Source organism: Camelus dromedarius, chromosome 20, assembly GCF_036321535.1.
Source record: "Camelus dromedarius isolate mCamDro1 chromosome 20, mCamDro1.pat, whole genome shotgun sequence".
Taxonomy (NCBI): Eukaryota; Metazoa; Chordata; class Mammalia; order Artiodactyla; family Camelidae; genus Camelus; species Camelus dromedarius.
In genome coordinates this window covers 9,191,388-9,210,569 of record NC_087455.1, presented here as the reverse complement: position 1 = coordinate 9,210,569, position 19,182 = coordinate 9,191,388, and the positions used below count along the sequence as shown (strand labels likewise).

At 35.2% G+C, this 19,182-nt stretch overlaps 1 protein-coding gene and 1 non-coding gene across 9 annotated transcripts in view; one reads left to right on the top strand and one right to left on the bottom strand.

Annotated features, from left to right (window-relative positions):
- Positions 1-19,182, bottom strand: part of CYRIB (CYFIP related Rac1 interactor B) — a 134,832-nt gene that overhangs the window by 51,682 nt on the left and 63,968 nt on the right. The gene's annotated exons all lie outside the window — the stretch shown is intronic.
- Positions 15,321-15,393, top strand: TRNAL-UAG (transfer RNA leucine (anticodon UAG)). The gene has a single exon. It is a non-coding gene; the product is annotated as a tRNA-Leu (tRNA).

Here is a 19,182-nt window from a genome sequence, read left to right as displayed (position 1 = left end):
ATCAAGCCCAAAGAAGTGACCAGGTCAATAATACACTCTTAGGCTGACTTTCCTTCTTTTCTGTTTCACTTGCCCCAGTTCTCCAATTTCTGTTTCCTGCTAACATTTCCCAAATAAATTACTTGCCTAAAAAGTCCCCATATCAGGCTCTGCTTCTGGGGTGAAACCAGGTCAAGACACATGTCCTTCAAGATACTGAACCCCCTTCCTTTTTATCCGTCATCACTGGAGGCTCCTTTTTTTTTTCATTGAGGTATAGTCAGTTTACAATGTTGTGTCAATTTCTGGTGTACAGCACAATGCTTCAGTCAGACAAGAGGCTCCTTCTTAATCTCCTTTGAACTTCTCTTCTCTCAAACCCCTGAATGTCGACATGTCCCAGGGCTCAGTCCCAGGTCCTCCGCTCTTTGTGGTCTCATTCCATCTCGTGATTTTATGTATCATCTGTATATCTCAAATTTATTCATCCAGTCTAGACATTTCTCTCCAACTCCATACTCTCATAGCATTGCCTACTCGCTATCTCCAGTAGGAAGTTTTAATAAATACCTCTAACTTAGCAGGTTCAAAACTAAACTCCTCATCTCACTCCCCAAACCTGACGCACCCACAGTCCCTCCCATCTCAGGTGATGGCACCTCTCTATCCTTACAGTTGCTCAAAAACCTTGGATCCCTCTACATCTACTCTTTCTCAACACATCCCACACTCAGCTCAAAACACTCAATAACTAAAATCTTCATGCCTACGATTCTGTCTCCTACTAACTCAAACTTGAAGGTGCAGCTGTATTAGCAGTACTAGATCTACTATTACTTCTGTAAAGAGCCTCTAGAACAAAGGTTGCAAAGTTAAATGCTGAGGCCGTATTAGAAGTGCTAATTAGGGTTTCATCTACAGAGTGCCATTGCTATTACCATGCCATGGTAAACATACAGGTGTTCCAGGGCTGGATATTTATGTAAAACAATTTTTTAGATGTTATCAACTAATTAAGTAAGTTTTGGAAACACTGAGCAGACACAAAGAAACAGTCTGAGGGTTATATCTGGTTGATGAACCATCAGTTTGCAACTTCTGCTCTAGAACTTTGTATTGTCTATAACTGATATATTATTAATTCTTAGTCTTTTACTTTCCTCTATCAGTTAGGAGATGAATGGGAGCTATTTGTTTGAAGCCTAACAACTCTGGCTTTCCTCAAAAGCTCCTCTTGGATCAATGCTACTGACAAATGGAATAAATAAACACATTTTTGCTTTTTCTGCCAAAGAAAAACTTCCTTCCCTAAAACCCAATGCAGCCACCCAGAAATAAAACAAGTGGCTTGGCTGGCCACTTGCAGAAACCACCAAAGAGAAGAGAAACCAGTGCCACTTGCATAAAACCATGGGGGAAAAATTTCTATTGATTCTAATTCTTAATAAATCAAGAAATAATAAAACACTTGTAACTGTTTTCACCCTTAGAACTCAAATGTCAGATCATAAGCAGTGAATATTAGATAATATGTAAATTAGATAATCCAAGCACATAAAAATCTACAAACTTAGAGGTTCTTCAAGTTAGGTAATAAAATTTCTTTGCCTTCAGCAAAACATAAAACGTAAAGAGTTATGACTCCAGAGCATTTTGTCAGCCATATATTTATAGCTTTGCAGTATTTCAAATGACGGTACATAAATCTAAGTGCATTAAATAAAGAAAACTTTATTTAATAAATGGTGAAGTTTGAATCCAATCTCTTGTAACTGACAGGTTTTACATTGTTGTACCTAATTCATGGCTGATATTTTGGAATGGGAACTATGAGGTATTTGTTTGTATGTGTGCTGTAGATGTACAGTACTATCAAAATTAATTTGTAAACAAGTTCATTGCATTCCACATACCTTCTTTTACTGAAAATGCACATCTCTGGCATCCTGAAATGTTTCCCTTATTCATTTAGTAGCTTTAATTTTACTTTTTTTTTTAAAGGTTTTTTCACATCAAGTTAATTTCTTTGCTGGCAACTGCATTTTGTTAAGCAAAAAAGAGTGATTTTTGCCCTAGAGCTGGTTGCTTCTGAATGGAGGAGAAAACAAGGGATAAAATTAATGGATGCAGAAAGGTGTACAAGGTTCGTGGAAGAGGAACCCTGAGGTATCTGAGAAAAACATAAAATTAACTAAGATTATTTGGTATGTTAAATTAAATGTAATGAGTCATAATTCTCGTAATTCTAAGTAAGTGTCTTCATCGATTACACTGTAAGTGTTTTTAAAAATTGGTGCTGAAATAATCATATGGATTATTGAGAAAATGGAAAAATGAGATACAATCTTCTCAACCTAGATTATAGTCCTCCTTCATTTGGATACATGATAAAATCTAAGTGAATTCAATTTGTTTAAGCTCCCCTAAACATACACAAGGCAATTTAATAAGCCATCTTAGAAACAGAAAAGAGCACTTGAAATAAAAGGCCTATTGGCCATGTTCCCAGATCAGGGAACATTACAAAAGTGCACTACTATGTAATTCCAACAAATATCTAAGTAACTTTTGATAACTTGAAAAGGTTATCCTGTATCTATTTGAGAAAAAAGAAACATGCAAGTCTGAAAATTTTTTTGGAAGACAGAAGAACAGGTGAGGAAGACCCATTCTACTCATTAATACTTAAAATTTTGTGGAATTGGTAATAGATATAGAGAGAGGGGAAGAAAATAGAAGGCAGAATAGGTCCAATTGTATACAAATGTAAAAAAAAATTATCAAAGTCTATGTACACAGAGCCATAGCATCTCGAACACGAACTTCATCATTTAAAAAGTGTGCATGTACATGTGTTTGTACACGTACACATACAACATAGTGCCTTCTTTCACACTGTTTTTACTGAACTACTAATGAGGTTGACTATTTTTTCTCCACTTTTGTAAAACTAACCTTTTCTCAGATTTTTATATTAAAGGCCTTACTTATTTTTGAAAGTATCACTGCCATGTTCAAATTTCCTAGATCAGACACTCAATATAAATTATATGATACAGTCAGATACAGTCTTTAAAATTCCATCTAGTAGACTGCCATTTCGTAAGTACTTACGGTGTTCAAGACACAGTGCTAAACACTTTGCATGATTAATTTCATTGAAAACTAACAATCTAATGAGATTAAAATTATTAGTGTGTTTTCCTTGATGAGATTTTTAAAGGGTTAAGAAGCTTGCCAAGAGTCACTGAGGGTGAAGGGGAAGAGAGAGGAGGAGAAGGAAAGGGGTGGGAAGGGAAAGAGAAAGAATTATTTTCCAGGAAATTGTTCAAGCAATAAGAGTTACAATAATTCCTTTCTGTAAAGGTAACTTTCTGAAAAATAATTACTACTGCGCCACTAATTTCCTCTGTAAAATTAAAAATGATTCCTTAAAAAGAACCCACGAAAATATAACTGGAAAACCTGAGGCAAGGGCTTGATAAAGATGATCACCAGGCCTGGGGAACATTATGCAGAACCTTCTTACTTCTGGATCTCCTGGCTACTATCAACGCCTTGCCTTGATTACTGGACTTTCTACAATGGGATTTCTCTAATACCTAAACTCAGGTACGTTTTGGAATATATAGCAATAAGACACTGTGAGATGCATTTGGACAACATGTGCTGCAATCATGCCAACCTAAAGATTTCATAGGCTTAAGATAAATCCTGTAAAACAAATCCATACCCTATTTTGCAGTTCCATAAATTCAAATTTGGTAAAAGAAATGCTTGTTTAAAAGAAAAGATGTGAGTTTTTAGTGTTGTTCATTTAACCTACTCCATATGTTTAAAACCCCTTATAAAATTTACACGATTTAATTTTAAAGGAATGGTAAAAAAGAAGAGAGGTATTAACAGGAAAAATAAAACTTTGGAATTCTATTTTTAAAAGGATCAAACAAATACCTACTTAATAATACATCTTCCTACATATGCTCCAAAACTATCATAGGTCATTGTATTAGCACTGAAATGAGTACCCTCTCCAGCTTCTGGCCCTGCTTCATCACCTCTACCCCTCCCACGACCACCATTCTCTTCACTCCTAGTCCCGCTCTGAATTAAAAAGTTTAAAAAACAAACCATGACCAAATTTGACTCATCTCAGAAACGCAAAGTTGGGTCAGAAAACCTAGAAACTGTTTTTCACCACATTAACAGAGAAAGGATTAGTATCTAGTATATAAAGAACTGCTAACCTCCATAAGAGCAAGACAAAGAAAGCAATGGAAAAATGTACCAGTCAAGAAGTACTTCAATAAAAAGAAACACAAAAGGCAAATCCCCAGCATTGATACTTATCAGCTAAAACCATATGAAATGTCATTTTATACCCATCAGATTAGCAAAAATTAAGAAGTCTAACAACATTAAATGTTGGCAGAAATGTGTATCAATCGGGTACTCTTAAACACCGAATATGTAGGATTATAAATTGTTACAATCACTTTAGAATACATTTGGCATTATCTTCTTAAAGTGAACACTACACATCCTACAACCTAACAATTCCACTCTCAGGTATACACCTAGAGAAAACTTGTATATGGATTCCAGGAGAAATGCACAAGCATGCTCAAAGCAGCATTATTTGTTACAGAGGAAAAAAAACAAAACAAAACAAAACACTGGAAACAACCTAAATGTTCACTGATAGGAGAATGAATGAACTGTAGTTTTCTCACACAATGAAAACTTACAGAGCAGTGCAAATGAGCTACAGCCACCTAGAAGAATAAGGATGAATTTTGGAAACAATGAATTCATTAAAAGTCTCAGAAGACTATTGTAACGGTTTTTACAGAGTTCAAAAAACAGCAAAACCAAAAGATATATTATTTAGAGATAGAGACATATGTGATTTTTTTCTAAGCTATTAAAAGTAATAACCCAAAATTCAGGAGAGTATTTTCCTCTAGCAGAAGGCAGGGAGATTGTATAGGCAAGCAATAAAGTAGCTTCCTAGATCTTAATTAGTGGTGAGTTCATGGACTTTCACTTTATGCTTATTAATAATTAATAGCACATATATTTCATACACTTTATATGTGTCAAATACTAAAATAATTTTAATGCAAATGAGTAAGCATTCAAAGGCTAGCAGGAGAGGTTAGCTCATACTCCGGTGCTAGAGCAGGGAAAGTACATTCGAATGTAAACAAAGGCTTACGTGTGGCTTTTCTCCCCCATCCCTTTCTTTTTCTACAAACCTTCCCCCCCTCAACCCCAAACAATTCTGTAAGTGATCAACAGGAAGTGTTGAAGCTCCTTAAAGAATGGTTCAGGTAAAATGACTCAGCAAATTCTTAACCTGCGTGTCATACTTATGGTGACAGGAAACAAGCAGGTTTTTTCCTGTCACTGTTAAAGAAATTGATAAATCTACAGAAAAGCACAAAGGTGAATGGTACAATTTAGTACCCTGACTGTTAGGAATCTGCTCCACTTTCAAAATGATGAGTAAACACAGAAGCTTTGGAGATAAGCCTTGCCTTTTCGTAAGGTGTTTATAGTAAAAAATCTCTTTTCTCCATCATAATAATCTGAACCAGTTGTTCAATTCAGCAAAATTCTTGACTGAGATGTTATTTATACGTCCACATTCATTAGCGAGTCCTTTTATGAAGGCCAAGGCATATTCTTTGAATACAGGCCACTTCTAGAGTACTGAACAGGATTTCCTGCATAGCCTACTGAGATTTCTTCAAACTCTGTGGTGAACAGTTGTTTCATTTTTAAATTTTCCATCCATCATGGTCCAAAGGAAAAAAAACCCAGATTACTAATGCATTGGGGGGGGGGGGGAGAAAACATAATACTAAAATAATAACGTTTTTTAAAGACTTGCAAAATACAAATCCCAATTCTTTGCAGACTGGCAACAGTTTATGAACTAGTGCTGGTTTACAAAGTGTGCCATAGAAAGCATGAACTCTGGAGCCAGGCTGTCAGGTTCAGCACTGGACAAGTTCATTTCTTTATGCCTTTGTCCATTCACGCGTAATACCTACTTCCCTGGGTTATTGTGAGGACTAAGTGAATATACCCTTAGCACTTAAAACAAATGTAAGCTGATGTTGTTATTGTATAAACCCTATCTATAAATACATTTTTTCCTAAAATGTCTAGTTTTCTCTCTAAAATGTAATGAGAAATGAAGATACAGAAAATATAGAATGCTTTATATTTATAATTTTCTCCAATATTTTACATCATTATTACTGACCAATCACAATACTTCTCTCAAAGCCTGTCAGTGATTGGTCATTAAACACCTGCTATTCAGGTCAGGCACAGCCTACAAAGCATATACTTGGGTTTCCTCCTTGTCTCCCAGTGACAAACCCATGTGACATTTAATAAAAATGGATAACCAAACAAGAGAACTTGCCAACGAAGATAAAAGCACAGTAAAGAAACAAAAGTGATAATGCTAGAAGTCAAATTCTAATGGAACATAAATGGAGTTATAAAAGTAATAGCTGACTGCAAGAATGTTGACACTACTGCCATTAGGGAGACTAAATACGCAGTTAGGAATTTTGTAGAGGCAAACTTATCCACATAAGTGAGGAAAATGGCTATGATGAAAAAGATGAAGATGTCCCAGAGCAAGTGACACCAGCAAAAGAATTTCGTATTAAAGGAACTCGTGGATATATTGCAAGACATTGCGAAGGCAAGAGATAAAATGATGAAAGCTGATCCAGACTTAGAAGTATGACAATGTGGCCAAGGCATAAAAACAATACTCCACATTGTAAGCTATACAACAAGGAGGGGAAAACGCATGTGATTTCTCACTTTTAATTAGAGAACATATTATAGATCTAACATTAACAAAAGGAAAATGGTCTCTTTTGGAAGTAAAGAACACAAAGTCCACCCACTCATGTCCCTTTCTACAACTGCGGCACTTCACAGAGTACCTCTGAAAATTACACTTCACAGCAACAGAAACACAGACAAGTCAACTCATAGTTGGAAAATTCAAAGTCCCAAAGCTAAGTCTACATCTTAATTTGCCCCAGCCATTTTTTCTACTGCTGGAAATACACAACATATGCAAGTGTTCAGCAGCAATACCTCAAAAGTGCCAAATATTGAAATAATGCCCTCCAAAAGTATATATTTAAGTGTAACATGTTCTCAAACTTCTGGGTCTGAACTGCAGTATCACAAATTTCAAAATACAGATGGCTATATTTTGAGTCATCTATGCATTAAAGAAAAAAAAAAAAACCAACCTTATTCCAAACACTAGAATGAAAAAAACAACCTATTCAAAAAGAAAACTAGGAACCACTAATAAAATCAAATGTACACATCCCACTCTTAAAATATCTTAACCCTTAATGAAACATTAAAAATTAAGAGAAGTAATCTGCAAAATTTAGTAATTTGCGTGTTGCTTAAAACAACACAAGCCAGGGCACCATTTAGTCTGGGCCACTGCAGCATGACACCAACCAGGCCAGCACTACAGACCTGACCTGTGAGCTTCAGAGAGAAGCTCTGTGCCTGGGTTGTCACATATTGCTCTAGTTCCAGAGAGTTCTATAACCAAAACAAATATTTAATTATCTTCCTGGCAAAAATATGAATCCATGTGTAATGTAATTTGACAGAAAGAACACATTAACTTTTAAACTTTGAATAAGAATCTTAAGTCTCCCAAAGCTTCAATTTCTTCTTCTCTAAAAAGGAACGTAATACCTACCTATTTATAAATTGAGAGATTCAAAAATAAAGAATGAGGGGCACTTAATTCCTTTGTCAAGCTCTTTTCCCAAGTTTTAACCTGTCACATTAGGCCAACAGCACACCCTCTGCATAGGTGCTGTTACTACCATTCTTGCAGTTCTAAAGGCCCAAACAGTTTAAGCAGCACCAGAGGGTTACAGTTGCTATTTGTCAATTCAAAAGCATTACTTAAACTTTTATTGTTTCTTCAGCAGTACTTGAGATGCAAAGAAATAAGCTGATCTTCATCCTGAAAGAGGTTACTGACTTTTTGTAGAAATGATACTTGCATATGTAAAAAGCAGCAAGTCCTTAACCATTCCGTCCATACTAATCACTGTTACAGACTACAATTCTAATAGAAATTTAGAAAAAAATTTACAGAGAGGGTGTATTCCAAGATACTTAAGTGTCTTTTCATAGGCCCCATGACACATCATATCAGTCAGCAAAATGTCTGGCCATTTCTCAGGACTGAAAGCCTGTTCATTGTTTTTATAACCCCTGCACCAAGCACACGTCTGACACACTACAGTCTCCAATGTGTATATGCTGAATGAGTGGATGAGTGAATTAACAAACAATATGATAAATGATTTAAGGATACTGGAATAAATGCGACTTGTTTAGAGTTATGGCCCAATATGATTGGCCATTCTGCAAAAAAGATTTATTTGAGAAAATGAGAGACATGAAGAGATCAATAAAAAAGTGAGTGATAAAATTTAGAAAAATGTGTAATTTCCCCTATTAAAGATTAATAAAAAGACTTTAAATAAAATACTCAAAGGTGTACACCATAGGTGTTATACACAATGATTTTACAGATAATGGTTTTCCAGGCTAACAAAATAATTCAATTGCAACAAGCATAGATAACCACTTTGGAGAGATACTGTAAGTCTGATATGCAATATTCCTGCACAATTATCTGTTTGAGTAGCCATCAAATAGATTTCTTAAAACTATTAAAACGTTTTGTCACATAATCTTTAGGGGAAAAAAAATGTGCTAAACTGTTTCCTAATGGCAATTCAACAAAGCTTAGTAGAGGATTTACACCACCAGATGTCACATGCAAGGCAGAGCATAAAATGCTGAATAACATAAGACCTGCCCTCCAGAAGCTCATAGTCTATGAGATGACATGTAAACAAATTACTACAATACTGTGTAATTAAGCACAATGCCACACTAGAGTTTTGTGGATGAACTGCTATGGGAAAACAGATGAAAGAATAATTGAATTATGCCTAGAGGACAGTGTCAGAGAAAGCTAAAGAAGTGATGACGTTTGAATTTGCCTTGTATGTTTAAAAACACCACCACCACTAACAACTTCCAAAGACATTTTCATATGCTTTAAATTAAATAAAACTTTTTTTTTAAGATTTATATGAGTGTATCCATTAACCTGGAAAAGGAGAATATTCTCTCCTCCTAAAAGAGGCATTTCAAATGCTATCCATCTGACTGCTAATAAGGGGCACATAACAGATTAACACTGAAGTCCTCAAAAAAAAAAAAAGCTTTGTTAAACTGAGACTAAGGCAACATCAAGAACTCATACAACAATGGATGAGATTTTTCAGTCCCAGTAAATACAAAAATCATGCCAATTTTTTCAACAAAGACTATCCCATTTGCTATGCATGTCTGATCCTTAATCTGTTTGTCCTCCTTTCATTTCTACCTAGTGGAGAATTTAGATAATTACAGATATTGACTAGTCAAGCCTGAAACCACAAACCAGCTAAGGAGAAAACACTTTCAAAAGAGGACATGTACTTACTGTGGTAATCATTTCACAATATACCATCATGCTGTATGCCTTAAACTTTTGCAGTGATGTGCGTCAATTCTCAATAAAACTGGAATAAACAAAGAATAGGAAAAAAAAAAAAGACATGTACTATTCTAAAAATTAATCTTTAATGACCATAGAGTGTGTGTACGTATGTGTGTATGTTAAAGCCTCATCTTTAGAACAAAGTCCAAACATGCTACACATCCTGGTATGAAATGGATTTTTTCAGTGTCTATCCTCTTCCTCTTTTAAAAAATGACCTTACATGTTGTGCAGGCTTTTTTCTTAAGAATGAAAGTAGCCACATGATATTTAGCAGATTCAATCAATAATTCAAAACATCAATATGCACAACTACAAAAGCATCACATCATATAGGTTAATTTAATTTCTCAAAAAAGCTGGTAATTCTTTAGTGGAATTTTATTTTTCTTAGCTTTAAGAGGTTCTGCAGAGATATATAAGTGGAAAATAGTCAGTTTTCCAGATTTTGGCATACACATGTATATTGCCTCGTGCTGCCTTTTATGTGGTCAAAAGGGACTGTCATTTCCTGAAATTACTGTCAACGTGTACACATACTATTTTGTCCTACATGCTCAAAATAGCGAATCCGAGTGTTAGTCTCAAACATCAGCATGAGCACTCAGAAAGGAAATCAATGAATCAAAACTTCTTGAGGGAGGGAAACAGCTCAGTGGTAGAGCACATGCTTAGCAAGCATGAGGTCCTGGGTTTAATCCCCAGTACCTCATTAAAATAATTAATTAATGAATGAAAACTTCCCCATTCTCTATTGTGCTATCTTTATTTCACAGACTTAAACATCTTAGTTTAAATGATTTAACAGATTAACATACACAAACCAAATGAATGTATCATTGCAATACTTCAACTGCTGTTATGAATACTTTCGTATAAGTAATTTTTACCTATATATTTCAGACTGGAAAAAATAAAAAAAATAAACAAGATTGGATTTTAAAATAAATCATGTAATTTTAAAGTAATTCTAAAATTTTAAATGTGCCTTTACAATGGAGATATCTGGCAGGTGCCACCTTAAATAAGGGATCAAATTTAGTATCATCAAGAAATGTGACAGACATAGGCCTCCTGATGTGATACAATGGGACATCTTCAATATTACCCTATGTAAAATACTTGTCAAATATGTTTAGCCTCTATCTATTTATAAGGAGACATAAAACAGACAAATCCAGATTGTGGAACAACTTCCAAGACAACCTGCCTGGGTGGGAAGGAGTAGGTATGAGGTTACCAAAAAAAGCAGGAGTTCCATTTTGGCCACATTAAATATGTCATGTCAAGGGCCTCCGAATGAAGACGTGGAGGATCAATGCAGCACAAGTGTGGGGGTCACGGAAGGTCAGCCCACAAATACTATATAGCTCCATCCCCACGACTTCCCATCTTGAGAGAATGATCCAAAGACCAGGGATACTTGAGAAATCATTCACAATGGCAGCAACCAGAGACAACTGCAAGTGTTCTAACCAGATGATTACTACAGCATAACCTGGACTATCCTTTCCTGATGCTCACCCTCCTCTGGTTACTGCTCATTTTTATGAGTCTGGATTCCTAGTCTCTCCACCAATTCTGTGAAGTACTTTCCAAGCCTCCCAATAAATTCCTTTTCCATCCAAATTACCCTGTTAGTTTCTGCAGGTTGCAACTAAAGATGCTTGAATGAATTATAAAGAATATTCTGGACTCAAATAGAAAGTTTACTATAATTTCCTCCCTAATTTAAAGCCATTCCTACAAATAAGCAAGACTGAACTATGTTACAAATGAAACTCAGAGGCACAGAATATAAAGAATAAAGATACTGTTAAAGGTGATATAAATCAACTTTTTGAGACATTTAAGAGGTGCTGCTATCACTAAAAATAACACTTTAAGTTCCAAAGTATAAAATTTGAACATTAAAAAAGTATAAGAGAACATCGAGAAAGAAAAGATAAAATACCAAGATCATTTTAAATTATATCAGTCAAATAAAGAACTAAAAGAGCCTTCCAGAAAACAATGAAGCATATTTTAGAAAAATAAGAACATTAAAATGATACTGGTTTTTACAAAGTGTTCTTCCTGCAGTAAGATGACTTCTTTTTATTTTATACAAACCAAACTGCTCCAAGAACAGTAATGAAAAGATTCTCCACCTGTGCCTACCTTCTCTTTAGACCCCTAATTCATATGCTTCCTCACTAAAAAACCAACACATAAGTAAAACTACTTTTCATTCTTTCTGAAAACCTTTCACATTTCAAATCAAAAGTGAATTTTTAGTTATACTAAAGTTATACTACCTACATCCTTGATAGTATTCTGTAGTCATATAAATCCCCTAATCCATTTGGTATTTTAAAGAAATACATTTAGAGGAAGTAAAACACATGTTAATGGGAGTAATACAATTTTATTTAAACTATAGGAAACATCTGCTTTAAGGAAGAGGGCTACTAATATTTATGAATATCTATAGACCATAATGTCTTTGCAAAAACACTAGAAAGCAGAGGATGTTAGCTTTTTTATAAAAACTAAATGAGAAAAATTAACCTCAAATATTGGTTTACTCACTTCATGTCAGTGCTAGTAAGGAGTTGATCTGACTCAAGCACAGATCTACCAGGTCCCAAAGTTGAAATCATTTTATTCACAACAAAATGCTTCAATGAGCACATTCTTTTTGTAAAGATTTGTTTTCATTCATGTTTTTCTTATTAGAAAAACAACTGTAACCATTACCCTGAACAAGCAGAACCTGTGGGACATAACCATAAAGCAATTTTCTGTTCATCGCTGTCCTTTAAAGTCATTCTTCAGCGATAGTTAATGTCCCTGAACTTTTATTTAGACAAACTTATGACTTTAGTCATTTTCAAGTTATAAAAACTATCTGAGTTTAGAAATTGATAGATCCACTTTAGTACAATAGTCAAAATTTTCCATTCAAGGTTACAGCTTCTCCCCCTGTCCCAGCTCTGCCCAAGGCAGGCTAGCGCGCCAGGCAGTATTAGAGGACTGTGCTTTGCCCCTCTCCCTTCCACCTTAGTATCCCTGGTGGGACAACTGTCACTGTAAGGCTCTCCTGGCTCAAAAGAGTGTAAAGCTGATGCCAGGAACTGCTTTCAAGGTCCTGAGAAGCTCTCACCCACCCCAGCCCTTTGAGATCTCTCACTGCAATTCCCTTGATGGCAGAACAATACACCTCCTCCGAGAATACACCCATTTATTTCTCCCTCCTCCATCCCACACCACTCTGCTCCTGTGGGATTTCTACAGCTAGTGGCCTCATCAGGTCCATGGGAATCATGCACCCTTGCCCAAAGAACACAGGGAAAATGGGCAGTCACCCACACTGGGACCTCAATTTGCTGTGCTGCCAGAGCAGAGAGGCTCTCTTTCACCCAGGCCTGAATGAGACAGACATCAACCCAGTGTCCCCAGAACCGAACCAGTTACACAGTAAGCTCTTCAAGCCATTACCTGTACTTGGGGTGGGGTGGGGGGTTAGGAGAAACTAGCACACCAACAACTTGGTTCAAAAACTCTTCCAATTTCCAACTCAGTTCAAAAACTATTCTAATTTCCAACTTCCAGAATCTTTTCATACCAATAGATGGGGTAGGTATTAAAAGTCACAAGATCCATTTTCTGGCGCTTCCTTTTGCAAGACCTGCATGGCGCTCTTACAACTCACTTTAGAAATGTGCATCTGTTGACTCAGGGCCAAACTCAGAATAAAAGAGTTTCATTTTAACATCTTTTTACATAATATAGTTAACATTTTTTCTAAAATTTCCACCAAAAGCAGGAAGACAAATCCATAATCCCACCACACAGAGTTAGCCACTGCTAACCGCTTTTCATTCCGTACAGTCCGTTTGTCATCTGCAAATCTCTTATTTCAAGTTTTAACTTTTTAAAATCATGTACAAAACTATTTATTTATATTATTCCATTGAGCAATCCAGTTTCTCACACAACTTAAGCATGCCTTTTTCAAACACCAAATTTCCAATGTGCAGGTGGCTTTCTGAAATGTGTCTCTCTATGTCACTCCTCAAACTCAAAACCTATAATGGCTCCCCACTGCCAGACATTAAACTTCAATCTTTTTAAATTAAGCATAACCTGTATGGTGACCTACACTTGTTATATATCTAATCGTGACTTTAAACCACGTAGTCATCATATAAAATCATACTACAAGAAAAATGTGAAAGTCAGAGAAGTTTCTGATCATGGAATTTGACCTACACCTAGATGAGAAGTTTGGTCACATTTCCACGATGGCTACTCAGGACCCAGCTTCATCAAGGCTACGAGGTGGAATTCACAAAGTACAAAGGATGCTATTCTTTTATTAACATGGTAAAACCAAGCTTGCAGGACTGGGGATAGGTCCTTATATGCCTGCAAATAAAACTATCACTACATATATGTATATACATTTATTGGCACCACACTCACTGTCACAACTGCCAAAAAGTTTATCTAGTACTCAAAAGAAAACTTACGCAAACTTTGAATGTTTAAAACTGGTTTGGGGATTAATTCTGTTAAAGTTTCACACGTAATTTTCCATCCAATCACAGAGCACACATTTAAAAATTTGTTTTAAAGTCATCTTTCAGCAGAAAAAGCGAGAAATAAATTCTATTTCACATGCTACCAAGAAAACAGCACTCATAGTTCTTAGCCCAAAGAGTCTTCATTCTTCTCAGAAGTTTGTCAGTTAAAAACTCACAAAGTTACAAAAGTGCCTGAAGAAAGAAAAATAATCAGTTCCCTCTTAAAGTTGACAATAGATGCATTCACTCCAAAAGTACACAAGAACAATGAGCGTGGGCAAATACTGATGTGTCTTTATGTGTAACTGTGGAGGGTGTGTGCGCACTCATACAACAAGCATACATGTGCAGAGACATCTGGAAACATGTTCACCAAAACAGTGACTACTCAGGTGCTGATTTGTGCTTTCTTCTTGAAGTTTTTCATATTGTTTCAATTTTTATAAATATGAGCATATATTTTTACAAGAAAAGAAGAATGCTGTTTGCATTATTACAATATGGTATGAAAAGCTACAGTAATCAAAATATGTGGAACTGGCAGAAGGACTGACACGTAGACCAATGAAAGATGAATGAGAGTGCAGAAATGAACTCATATCTACGCTTAATTGATTATCAACAAAACTACCAAGATGATTCAATGGGGAAAGGATAGTCTCTTCTACAAATGGTGCTGAGACAACTGGGTATCAACACACAAAAAGATGAACTTGGAAATTTACCTCAAACTATATACAAAAGTCAATTAAGAAACCAACACAGCATTGTAAACCAACTAAACTTCAATTAAAAAAAGGCAATTAAAAATGGATTAAAGATCTAAATGTAAGAGCCAAAACTATAAAACTTTTAAAAGAAAACACAGGAGTAAATCTCATGACCCTGGATTGGGCAAAAATTTCTTCAACACAGCACCAAAAACACAAACCTTAAAAGAGAAAAAAAAGATAAACTGGACTTCTTCAAAATTCAAAAAACTTGCAACTCAAAAGAGACCATTAAGAAAATAAAAAGACAAGAGAAAATATTTGTAAATCATGAATCTAATAAAGATCTTGGATCCAGACTATATAAAGAACTATATAACTCAGTAATAGACAACCCAATTAAAAATGGGCAAAAGAGGGGGAGGAGAGTATAGCTCAGTGGTAGAGCATGCACTTAGCATGCAGGAGGTCCTGGGTTCAATCCCCAGTACCTCCATTCAAAAAAAAAATGATAAAGTTAAATTTTTAAAAATAATTTTTTTAAATGAGCAAAAGATTTAATAGACATGTCACCAAAAAAGGTATAAAAATGGCTTGAAAAAATGTTCATGTCATTAGTTATTAAGTAAATGCAAATTCAAATCACACTGATATATCACTTCACACCCACTAAAATTGTTGTAATCCAAAAAGACAATGACAACTGTTGAGAGGATCTGGAGAAACTGAAATCGTCAGATGCTGGTAGTGGGATGTAAAATGGTAGTCTGGACAATATTTTAGCATTTTTTTCTTAATTAACATAAATTTACCATGATCCAGCAATTCCATTCCTAGGCATCTACCCAAAAGACATGAAAACATATGGCCACACTAATGTTCACAGCAGCATTATCCATAATAGCCAAAAAGCAGAAGCAATCCAAATGTCCATCAACTGGTGAACAGATAAACCAAATGCAGTATATCCATATAATGGAATATTACTCTGCAATGAAAAGGAACAAATTAGTGGTATACAGTTGACCCTTGAATAACATGGGTTTGAATTGTGCAAGTCCACTTATATGCAGATTTTTTTCAATAAATATGTAATACAGTAAGTACTACATAATCTGAGTTTGGCTGAACCTGAAAATGCAGAACTGCAGGTACAGAGGACAGACTGTAAAGTTATACACCAATTTTGGACTGCACGGAGGGTTGGCACCTCGTAACCCCACACTGTTCAAAGGTCAACTGTACTCAACAACAAAAATGAACCTCAAAAACATTAAGTGAAGGAAGCCAGACACAAAAAAACGTAATTGTATGATTTCATTTATAAGAAACGTCCAGAAGAGGAAAAATCTATAGAGATTCCCCCCTTATCCAAGGGAGGTATGTTGCAAGCCTATAAATACATACCTATGATAAAGTTTAATTTATAAATTAGGCACAGTAAAAGATTAACAACAATAATTAATAATAAAATAAAACAACTATACTGTAATATGAGTTATGTGAATGTGTTCTCTTTCTCTCTTTCAAAATATCTTAGTGTACAAACTGAACATCTTTTCCATCTTAACTAAATACTTAACACTCACTGTGGCCGTAACTTGCAGTTCTGAGGTGTGACAGCAAAACTGGCAGATTTCCGTTTCCTTCTTCACAACACCATGGACAGATTTGTTCTTACCTTAGATCTTAGCAACCCCAGCATATGACTTTTTTTCTTTACTTATTAAATCAAGAACTTTCACCTTTTCACTTAACGGAAGTACTTAGTGGCTTCCCTTTGGCATGTATGAGCTGCTAGCATCACCACTCTCGCGCTCTGGAGCCACAGTTAAGCAAAGGAAGGGCTGCTTGAACAGAAGCACTGCGACAGTGTGACAGTGGATCTGATTACCCAGATGGCTACTAAGTGACTAAGGAGCAGGACATGCTGGACAAAGGGATGATTGACCTCCTGGGCAGGATGGAATGGGACTGGCACAAGATTTCATCATGCTACTCAGAACAGTACACAATTTAAAACTTATGAATTGTTTATTTCTGGAATTTTCCATTGAGTATTTTCAGACCCAGGTTGACCACAGATAACTGAAACCATGGATAAAGGGGAACTACTGTTAAGTGGTTGCCCGGGGCTGCAGAAGATGAAGTCTGACAGGGAACAGGAAACTTAGTGGGCTGATGGCCATGTTTTAAAACTGAACTACGGTCCAGTAAATTCAGTAAATTTCCTAAAATTTATTGAACTGCATATTTAAAATGGGTGAATTTTATGATATGCATACTTCAGTAAAACTGTTTTTAAAACAACAGCAGAAAAAAAGTTAGCACATGGTTATGTTTGTTGAAGGAATTATTGTTTTTTTTCTAGATACCAAAGTTAAAAATCAGTGCTATAACAAAACTGTATTAAAAGAAAATATACATTAAAATAGCGTATCAGAATAACACACATAACAACACTTATATCCATCATCAGGACTATAGGTGATTTTTACTTTCTACTTTTTTGTAGAGTACTTCAGAGTCATGGAAATAAATCTGTTTGACCAAATAAGCTATTAGCCCCATATATTTACTAAGACTTAAAAAAAAAAAAGTCATCTGCTTCTTCCATATTAATTATATATCTGGCTATACAGGGTTATAATAGGAATAAAGCTATATAAAAACAAACATACATGTATATTGTGTATCTGTACATTCCTATACCAGAGACTACAAAAGAAAGCAGAATTATCCAAAGCCTGCTCCAGAACTCTCTGGATAGGAATTCACATCTAAACAGATCATATCTAAACAGAGAGGGATTAAAGGTAAACTCATGTACACTTTAACCCAAATGAATGGAATAAATGAAGATGACTTCTTTGTACTTTTGGAAACAATTTGGTAAATATCTTTATGAAATACCAGAACATATTAGATATTTAAATCTATACACTACTATGCAAGTAATGAATAGTTCCTAGCAGTCTCTTTTCCAGTATCCTCAATCAGCTTATGAAAAGGTTTCTTTCAGTTTCCATTTTACAGGATGAAGGAAAAGAGAGTGTATAAAGATTAGGTGCAGGGAATGAGGGAATTAGTTAAGAAGCCTCGAGGGTGGGGGGCATAGCTCAGTGGTAGAGTGCATGCTTAGCAAGCACAAGGTCCCAGGTTCAATCCCTAGTACCTTCATTAAAAAATAAATAAACTTAATTACCACCCCACCCACCCTGCCAAAAAAAGCCTTGATGTGCAATGTGACCTCGCTACAAGGGGCAAAAAGTGCCGGGAATAAATTGTCTTTGAGCACCTGTTTAACTCTACTTACGACCTGAAGGCAGTTTTCTATAATACAGTAAAACCAGTTTTAAAAAAACTGTTCTTTCATTTCTTACTTGTGAAGCCCAAATAAAATCCTAGAAGAGATCTCAGAGACCAGAGGCAGTGAAAGGACTTCACAAAAAGTTTTGCTTGTATAACTCCACTAGGAAGAATTTTTTAGTGCTTAAATATTTAAAAAAATTATTTAAATGCATAAGCCATCTACCTACCCAAACTAGGCAAACTGAGAATAGTCTAAAAAATTAAATTTTATTTTAATAAAACAAGACACACTATTTTTAAAAGTTGCTCATAAACAAAGAAAACTGAGTATCAGCTAAAGTAAAGTTCTTAAAAGACACACATTAAATATGCTAACAGACTACTAAGAAGGGGTCAGTGACACATACCAAAGACAGAACACTGGCCAGTTGTCACCATGACACATACTATAATGGAACTTAGGCACACCCATTTCAGAGGGTTGCCAACCCCAGGCTACATATTTTGACTATTGCTTCAACATACTGTTCTATAAATAAAAAGGAAAAGCTTTAGTTTAACTATATTCACATTTTAATATAGGAAGTCCCACTTTTCAAATACTATTTCCAAAATGCTTCAGCCCTTCATTTTCAGGTTTACCCACTAAACTTATTACTGGTGCCACCATAGCTATAACATTATTTTACATTTCCAAGTCTATAAATCCATGTACACTTTAACCCAAATGAATGGAATAAATGAAGCTGACTTATTACATTTAAAAACAACCTGGCAAATATATTTACTTTAATATCAGAACACATTAAATACTTAAGTCAAAAAAAGGTCAAATGTAAGAATTTTTAGCAAGTAAAGTAGTTCAAAAAAAAAAACTCTCAGAATGCTTGTTTACAGAAAAAAAAAAGACTGGAAGGGAAGATTTAGAAAATGCAAAGTGATAAAAATGGAGCCTTATACCTTAAAAAAAAAA